At 42.6% G+C, this 9,139-nt stretch overlaps 1 pseudogene; it reads right to left on the reverse strand.

Annotated features, from left to right (window-relative positions):
- Positions 1-1,167: 1,167 nt before the first annotated feature.
- Positions 1,168-8,808, reverse strand: LOC116534880 (annotated as a pseudogene).
- Between the last annotated feature and the right edge of the window lie 331 nt (positions 8,809-9,139).

Consider the following 9,139-nt stretch of genomic DNA (forward strand, 5'->3'; position numbering starts at 1 on the left):
ATTACTATCATCATACACACACACACATATCATCATTACTATCATCATACACACACACACATCATCATCATTACTATCATCATACACACACACACATCATCATTACTATCATCATGCACACACACATCATCATTACTATCATCGCACACACACACACACATCATCATTACTGTCATCACACACATGTCATCATCATTGCTATCATCTCACACACACACACATCATCATTACTATCACACACACACATCATCATTACTATCATCACACACACACACACACACACATCATCATTACTATCATCACACACACACACCATCACTACTATCACCCATACATGTCATCATCATTACTATTTTCATACATATATGTCATCATTAGTATTATCATACATATCATACATACATGTCATCATCATTACTACTATCAACAGAAGTCCAACTTCATTCAGGTTTCCCTGATTTTTACCTAATGTCCCCACATCTCCTGAGGGTCCTCTTGGTTGTGGCAGCTTCTCAGGTTTTCCTTGTTTCTGATGACCTGGACAGCTTTGAGGTATGCTGGTCACATACTATGCATTTCTATTTGGTTTATTTTATTTTATTATTCATTTATTTATTTATTAGCGATGAGGTCTTACTCTGTTGCCCAGGCTGGAGTACAGCAGCACCTTTCTTAGCTCACTGCAGCCTTGAACTCCTGGTCTCAAGCAATCCTCCTTCCTCAGCCTCCTGAGTAGCTGGGACTATAGGTGTGCACCACCACCTCTGGCTAAGTTTTAACTTTTTTTGTAGGGACAGGGTCTCACTGTGTCGGCCAGACTGGTCTCAAACTCCTGGCCTTAAGGTATCATCACACCTTGACCTCCCAAAGGGCTCGAATTACAGGTGTGAGCTTCACTTATTTTTGTGTTTTCTCTAATCCCTTGCAGGAGGTAGGCCCCTAGAAGACAGGAATTTCTGCCTGCCGGAAATTCACTGCCATTTCCCAGCAACTGGAAGGTGCTTGCCAGAGCATAGGTATTCCATGAGTAACTGCCACCTGGATGAGTCTGCCAAGCAAACAGTTTAGATCTCTGGGTTTCAGAGAGCCCAGTCCTTTGCATGCTGTACATAAAGACAATTAGGGGCCGGGTGCGGTGGCTGACACCTGTAATCTTGAATGCCTGAGGTCAGGAGTTCAAGACCACCCTGAACAACATAGTGAAACTCCATCTACTGAAAATACAAATATTAGCCAGGCGTGATGGCATGCATCTGTAGTCCCAGCTACTCGGGAGGCTGAGGCGGGAGAATTGCCTGCCGAGATCGCACCACTCCACTCCACTCCAGCCTGGGTGACAGAATGAGACTGTCTCAAAAAACAAACAAACAATTAGGTCTCGAGTGATGAGGTAATTCTCTAGTTTCAGGAACCAGCACTGGAAGCTCTCCTTGATGTTTGGTGACTGCCACATCTGGAACACCCACACTTTGCTGTACAGCAGGGCCCTCAACCACTGTTGGGCCGACACTTTAGGTGGCCCCATGGGAAACTTCAGAGCTGATCTGTGTTCTCAGCAACCTTGACAACCTTTTCTGTGTAAAGTGTTTAAATGGGTCAACAACTTTAATATTTTATTGCATTTTGCCCTTATTATTTTATACATGTAAGTGGAAAGGAATAGAAGAAAGAAAATGCTGACCCTAGTAATTGGGAGAGGTTATCTAAGGAATGCAGATGACGAACAGGAGTAAAATCTTTCAGGCTGCATCAGAGGCTTCCTAGGCCCTGGCTGACCACCTGAAACCTGCACAAAGTGCTAGAAACCCTATCAGAGGCTGTGTGTGAATAGAGGGACGTTGTAAGGGACTGCATAGCATTTCCTTTCCCTCTTGGAATACCTCACCATGTTAGGTAGAATGACAGTTCTACTTTTTACTCTGTCCTCTTTAGTTCTCTAGTATCTTTTCAGAAACAGACACACCAAGAATTCCCTGCTCATTATACCTGCTTGGCATCTTTACAGTATGTGCTTTAGGGACACCTGTGTGAGCTGGGAATCCAATTTCATTTATTCATAAGTAATTATGGAGCACTAAAAATTGGCTAAGCATGTGCTTCAAAATGTGTCCTTTCTTGCTCACCCAGTGCCCAATACACAGCATGCTCTAAATATTTATAGAAGCCTGAGCAACATAGGCTGGATGCGGTGGCTCACGCCTGTCATCCCAGCACTTCAGGAGGCTGAGGTGGGCAGATTACCTGAGGCTGAAAGTTCGAGACTAGTCTGGCCAACATGGTATAACTCCAACTCTACCGAAAATACAAAAAACAAGTTAGCCAGGCGTGGTGGTGGGTGCCTGTAATCCCAGCTCCTTGGGAGGAGAATCGCTTGAACCTGGGAGGCAGAGGTTGCAGTGAGCTGAGATCGTGCCACTGCACTCCAGCCTGGGTGACAGAGTGAGACTCCATCTCAAAAAAAAAAAGCCTGGGTACCATAGCAAGACTCTGTCTCTACCAATAAACTAAATTTAAAAGTAGCCAGGCATGGTGATGCACACCTGGAGTCCCAGTTACTTGGGAGACTGAGACGGGGGGTTCACTTGAGTCTAGGAGCTCAAGGCTTCAGTGAGCCATGATCATGTCACTGCACTCCAGCCTGGGCAACAGAGTGTGACCCTGTCTCTAAAACATAAATAAATAACTGAATATTTACAGAATGCATGGAAATGTTTCAATTCCTTGAATACGAGAGTACATGTCTATCAAACTAACCCATATTTGCCTAGAGACAAGTTTACATGTCTTGTAAAATTCTAGCCTTCAAAAAAGCATACAAAGCCAGTCACAGTGGTGTGCACCTATAGTCCCAGCGATCTGGGAGACTGAAACAGGAGAATCGCTTGAGGCCAGGAGTCTAAGGATGAAGTATCCTAGGATGGCACTTGAGAGTTGTCAGAGCACTCCAGCCTGGGCAACACAGTGAAACCCCAGCCCAAAGAAAGAAAGAAAAAAAGCACACAACTATTATGCCTCAATTTTTTCAATGTTTTTTTCCCCAGAGGTTGGTAATTTCTTTATTGATTTTTTTCTTAAATAAAATCAATTAATATCCATTATAAAACTTTAAACCTACAGTAGGGTAAAAATAAAATGTATAAAAACTCCTTTGCCCTCCCCTCATTTAGTTCTACTCCACAGAATTAACAATTGTTAATATTTTCTTGTTTATTCTTACAGAATTCTAATTATTGATAAGAATGGTGTCATATAAAACATGTTAGCTAGGTGCAAAGGCTCCTGCTTGTAATCACAGCATTCCTGGAGGCCAAGGTGGGAAGATTGCTTGAGGGCAGGAGTTCAAGACCAGCCTCGGCAACACAGAGACCCCATCTCATATGTTTTTTCTTATGCTTTCTCTTGGACATTTCTTTATTATATTTCTTCCTCTTTTTATAGAACCATTGACTTATCTGCTTATGTGTCATGCCAAATTCAAATGAGAATGATAGACTCTCTTGTATTGTGGGGCACGTGTTTAACTTAAGCTTTGCCCAGAGAGTGTCCATGAGGGATTTGCTTACTAATCTTGTGTTAGGATACCGTTTCTGTTTCTCATTTTCCGTTTTCCTTTTTTTTCCTGTTCATTGTCCAGCTCCGTTTCTATTTCCTCTTCTTTTTCTTTCTCTCTCTTTCCGCCAGCTTCTCCTCCTCCTTCTCTTGATTTCTGCATTCTCTTTTGTTCATCTTCACTGTAATTTCCATTTGATTTTTCAGAATTTTGATCCCAAGGCATAGCTGCTTGTTTCCGTATAAAAAGATTTGAATCATCAGGGGCTTCTGAAGTATCAGGATCTCTCTCCATGTTAAAAAAGTGTATTCTCCCACTTCCTGGACACCATCCCTTCCTGGGCTTGAGTCAATGGCTGCTCTCTCAAAGCTTTCTTTCTTGTTCCTCTTTCCCCTACTGCTTTCTTTTTCTTCAATTTTTTTTTGTTTGTTTGTTTTCTGTTCTTTTTTTGAGACAGAGTCTCGCCCTGTCGTCAGGCGCCAGGCTGGAGTGCAGTGGCGCAATCTCGGCTGACTGCAACCTCCGCCTCCTGGGTTCAAGCAATTCTCCTGCCTCAGCCTCCTGAGTAGCTGGGACTACAGGCGTGCGCCACCATGCCCAGCTAATTTTTGTATTTTTTTAGTAGAGACGGGGTTTCACCATGTTGGCCAGGATGGTCTTAATCTCTTGACCTCGTGATCCACCCGTCTCGGCCTCCCAAAGTGCTGGGATTACAGGTGTGAGCCACGGAGACCGGCCCTTTTCAGTGTTTTTAAAAATGTTAATCTCATCCAAAGACACCCTCACAGAAACACCCAGAATAATGTTTCACCAAATATATGGGCACCCCTTGTCCTGTAGAGTTGACACATGAAATTAACCATCACACATACAATGGAATACTATGATGCCTTTAAGGAAGGAAATCCTGTCACATGCTACAATGTGGTCGAACCTTCAGGACGTGCTAAGGGGAATAAGGCAGCTGAAAAAGACAGATATTGATTATATGATTCCACTTATATGAGGTAACTACCAATAATTAAGCCAGGTGCAGTGCCTCATGACTGTAATCCCAGCACTTTGGGTTGCTGAGGGAGGTGGATTTTGAGGTCGGGAGTTTGAGACCAGCCTGGCCAACATACTGAACCTCCATCTCTACTAAAAATACAAAAATCAGCCAGACACGGTGGCGCATGCCTGTAGTCCCAGCTACTTAGGAGGCTGAGGCAGGAGAATCGCTTAAACCCGGGAGGCAGAGGTTGCAGTGAGCCAAGATCTTGCTACTCCACTCCAACCTGGGCAACAGAGCAAGGCTCTATCTCAAAAAAGTAAAAATAAGTAAATAAATAATCAAATTCATAGAAACACAAAGTAGAATGATGATTGCCAGGGGTTGGTCGGGAGGGAAAAGAGGTTGTTGTTTAATGGATATAGAGTTTCAGTTTTGCAGATGAAAAAGTTCTAGAGATCTATTTCACAACAATACAAACATACTTAATACTACAGAACTGTACACTTAAAAATGGTTGAAATGCTAATTTTCTGAAAGGACATTTTGTTATATGCTACAACATGACCGAACCTCGAAGATACTAGGCTAAACTAAATAAGCTAGTCCCAAAAGGACAAATGCTATATGACTCTACATATATGAAATACCAAGAATAGTTAAATTTTTATAGAAACTGAAAGTAGAATGATATCTGCCAGGGACTGGGAGGAGGAGAAAGGAGTTATTATTTAACGGTCACACAGTTTCAGTTTGAGAAGGTGAAAAACATCCTGTATCGAATGGGGATGATGGTTACACAAAAATGTGAAAGTATTGCATGCTGCTACACTGAACACTTAAAAATGGTTACGAGAATAATTTTTATGTTATATATATTTTACCGCAATTTAAAGAGACATCTAACAAATGCAATATGTAGGCTTTATTGAAATAAACTATAAATTCGAATAAACTATAAATAACTGTACAGCCTAACAAGAAAATACAGTGTCTGGATATTTGATGATATTAAATTAGTAATTTGGAGGATGTACATTAGTAAACTGTGACTACATCATACATAGGCTCCTAGCAATACATATTGAAACATAGAGACAAAAATATGTTTGCTGAGATTTGCTTTGAAATAATTTCAAACTAGAGAAACAGGGAAGATAGAGAGGACACAGGATTGGCCAGGAGCTGATATTTACAGGAGCAAAGTGATGGGTACACAGGGGTAAAATTATACTGTTCCTCTACTTCTGCTTATGTTTGAAATTTTCCATAACAAAAAGGTATTTTTTAATGAATGATATCTTAGAATCAAAGAAATAGGATAACTTCAGGCCTGGAATTCCAGCACTTTAGGAGGCTAAGGTGGGCAGATCACTTGAGCCCAGGAGTTCCAGACCAGCCTGGGCAACATGGCAAAACCTGTCTCTATAAAAAAAAAAAAAAAAAAAAAAAATTAGCCCAGCGTGATGGCACACGCCTGTGGTCCCAGCTACTCGGGAGGCTGAGGTGGGAGGATCACTTGAGCCTGAGAAGTAGAGGCTGCAGTGAGTCAATATCACACTACTGCACTTCATCCTGCATGACAGAGGGAGACCCTGTCTCAAAAAGAAAAAAAAAAAAAGAAAAGAAATAGGATAACTGTTGTGCTATGATAGAGGATGCTCAAAGGGGCTAATGAGATCATCTGTCCTAAATGGTCCGTAATTGGCAAAAGATGATAGTTCCCGAAGATGTCTCCCACCCCAAATCCCTGGGGTCTATGACTATGTTAACTTACATAGCAAAGGGATTCTGGAGGTGTGATTAAAGTTAGACCTTTTTGTTTGTTTGTTTGTTTTTGAGATGGAGTCTTACTCTGTCACCAGGCTGGAGCACAGTGGTACAGTCTCGGCTCACTGTAACTTCCATCTCGCAGGTTGAAACGATTCTTCCGCCTCAGCCTCCTGAGTAGCTGGGACTACAGGCGGGTGCCAAACGCCTGGCTAATTTTTTTATTTTTAGTAGAGACGGGGTTTCACCATGTTGGCCAGGATGGTCTCTGTCTCTTGATCTCGTGATCCACCCACCTAGGCCTCCCAAAGTGCTGGGATTACAGGTGTGAGTCACCACGCCCGAAAGTTAGACCTTGAGATGGGAATTGTCCCGGATATCTGGATGTGCCAAACCTAATCATAGGAGTCCTTCAAGCAGAGAATCTTTCCAGGATACAGCGAGACATGAGTTGGAGGAGAAGGAGAGATCATACTTATCATATATACGTATGAAAAAGTTTAATTTATAAATTAGGCACAGTAAGAGATTCACAACAATAATAGTAAAAGAGAACAATTATAACAATATATGGAAGTGGGAGATGGACATGTTGTTGCTGACTTTGAAGACAGAAGAAGGGGACCTCAAGCCAAGGAATACAAGTGGGCTCTAGAATGGCCCTCAGCTGATGGCCAGCAAGGAAGCGGTGCCCTCAGTCCTGCAACCACCGGAACTGCCCTCTGCCAACAACCTGAATGGGCAGGGAAATGGATCCTCTCCCCCAGCCTCCTCAGAAAGGAATGCACCTTGGTCCTGGCCAAGTGAGACCAGTGTTACACTTCTAACCCACAGTACTGTAAGATAATAAATTTGTGTCCTTTCAAGACTATGAGGCCGGGCACGGTGGCTCATGCCTGTAATCCCAGCACTTTGGGAGGCCGAGGTGGGCAGATCATGAGGTCAGGAGTTTGAGACTAGCCTGTCCAATATGGTGAAACCCCATCTCTACTAAAAAATACAAAAATTAGCCAGGTGGGGTGGTGTGCATCTGTAATCCCAGCTACTCGGGAGGCTGAGGCAGGAGAATTGCTTGAACCTAGAAGGCAGAGGTTGCAGTGAGCCAAGATCAAGCCACTGCACTCCAGCCTGGGCAACAGAGCAAGACTCTGTCAAAAAAAAAACCAAAAAACAAAACAAAAACAATAGAAACCTAATAAATGGTCCAATGCCTTGTGGTTTTGAATGTTTCTGTCTGCATTTTAATAGGCTTTTTCTATTCTCCTTTGGTAGAAGGCTGTACAGTAGTTCCCCCTTATCTGAAGGAGACATGTTCCAAGAACACCAAAGGATGCCTGAAAAACCTGAAACAGCACCAAATGCTATAGATACTATGCTCTTTCCTATGCATACATATCTATAATAAAGTTTAATTTATAAATTAGGCACGGTGAGAAATTCACGACATAATAATACAATTGAACAATTATAACAGTATACTGTAATAAAAATTATATGAATGTGGCCTGTCTCTCCCTCCTTCTCTTAAAAGATCTTGCCGGGCCAGGTGCAGTGGCTCACACCTGTAATTCCAGCACTTTGGAGGCAGAGGAGGGTAGCTTGTTTGAGACCAGCCTGGGAAACACGGCAAAAACCCATCTTTACAAAAAAACACACAAAAAACCCAGATGTGGTGGCATGCCCCTGTAGTCATAGCTGTTTGGGGGGCTGAGGTGAGGGGGTGTCTTGAGCTTGGGAGGTTGAGGCTGCAGTGAGCCATGTTCACACCACTGCACTCTAGCCTTGGTGACAAAGCAAGGCCCTGTCTCAAAAAACAATATATATAACATAATATATATTTATTTTTATATAATATGTATATAAACATCACATATTTACATGTAAATGTTTAGAGGCCGAGGTGGGCAGATTGTTTGAGACCAGCCTGGGCTGCCCTCAACCCCCTCTATACAAAAAATTAGCCAGGTATGCTGGTGTGCACCTGTAGCCACGGCTACTTGGGGGCTGAGGTGGGAGCATGGCTTGAGCCTGGGAGTCAAGGCTGCAGACAGAAACGTTCAAAACCATTTGTTAGTTTTCTATTGTTATAATAGTTTTTCACACATTCGTATTCTTAAAAGAAGACACATATTATATATTTATATAAATATATTCATAAATAAATATATATTTTATATATTTATACTAATATAATTGATATATAATATATATTTCAAGTATTTATATATAAATATATATTTATTTTATATATTTATATCTTATTGTACTGCATTCACCTATTTTAGGCCTGCAATTGACCATGGGTAGCCGAAGCTGTAAAGAGAAACCGTGGATAAGGAGGGACTATGGTAGTCTATATGAATGCTGCTTATTTACCATTTCAAATGTGCCAAAGGAGAGAAAAGCAAATAGCATTGGCTCACTCACTCAACACCAAAGAGCAGGAGTTTCCTGCTCGGTCCCAGGAAGGCAGCAGGCTGAAGACCAGGGCTGCCATGGGGCCAGCCAGAGTCAGGTGTGCACACCCAGATCTAGAACAATACCCCAACACCCCACAGGCCTTTTTTTGTGTGGGGGAGGGGGGAACAGAGTTTTGCTCTTATTGCCCAGGCTGGAATGCAATGGCACCATCTCTGCTGACTGCAACCTCTACCTCCCAGGTTCAGGCAATTCTTCTACCTCCGCCTCCCGAGCAGCTGGGATTACAGGTATGTGCCACCATAGCCAGCTAATTTTGTACTTATAGTAGAGATGGAGAGAGGATTCTCCATGTTGGCCAGGCTGGTCTCGAACTCCCGACCTCAGGTGATCTGCCTGCCTTGGCCTCC

Source organism: Sapajus apella, unplaced genomic scaffold (assembly GCF_009761245.1).
Source record: "Sapajus apella isolate SASKATOON/1434 unplaced genomic scaffold, GSC_monkey_1.0 scaffold90, whole genome shotgun sequence".
Taxonomy (NCBI): domain Eukaryota; kingdom Metazoa; phylum Chordata; class Mammalia; order Primates; family Cebidae; genus Sapajus; species Sapajus apella.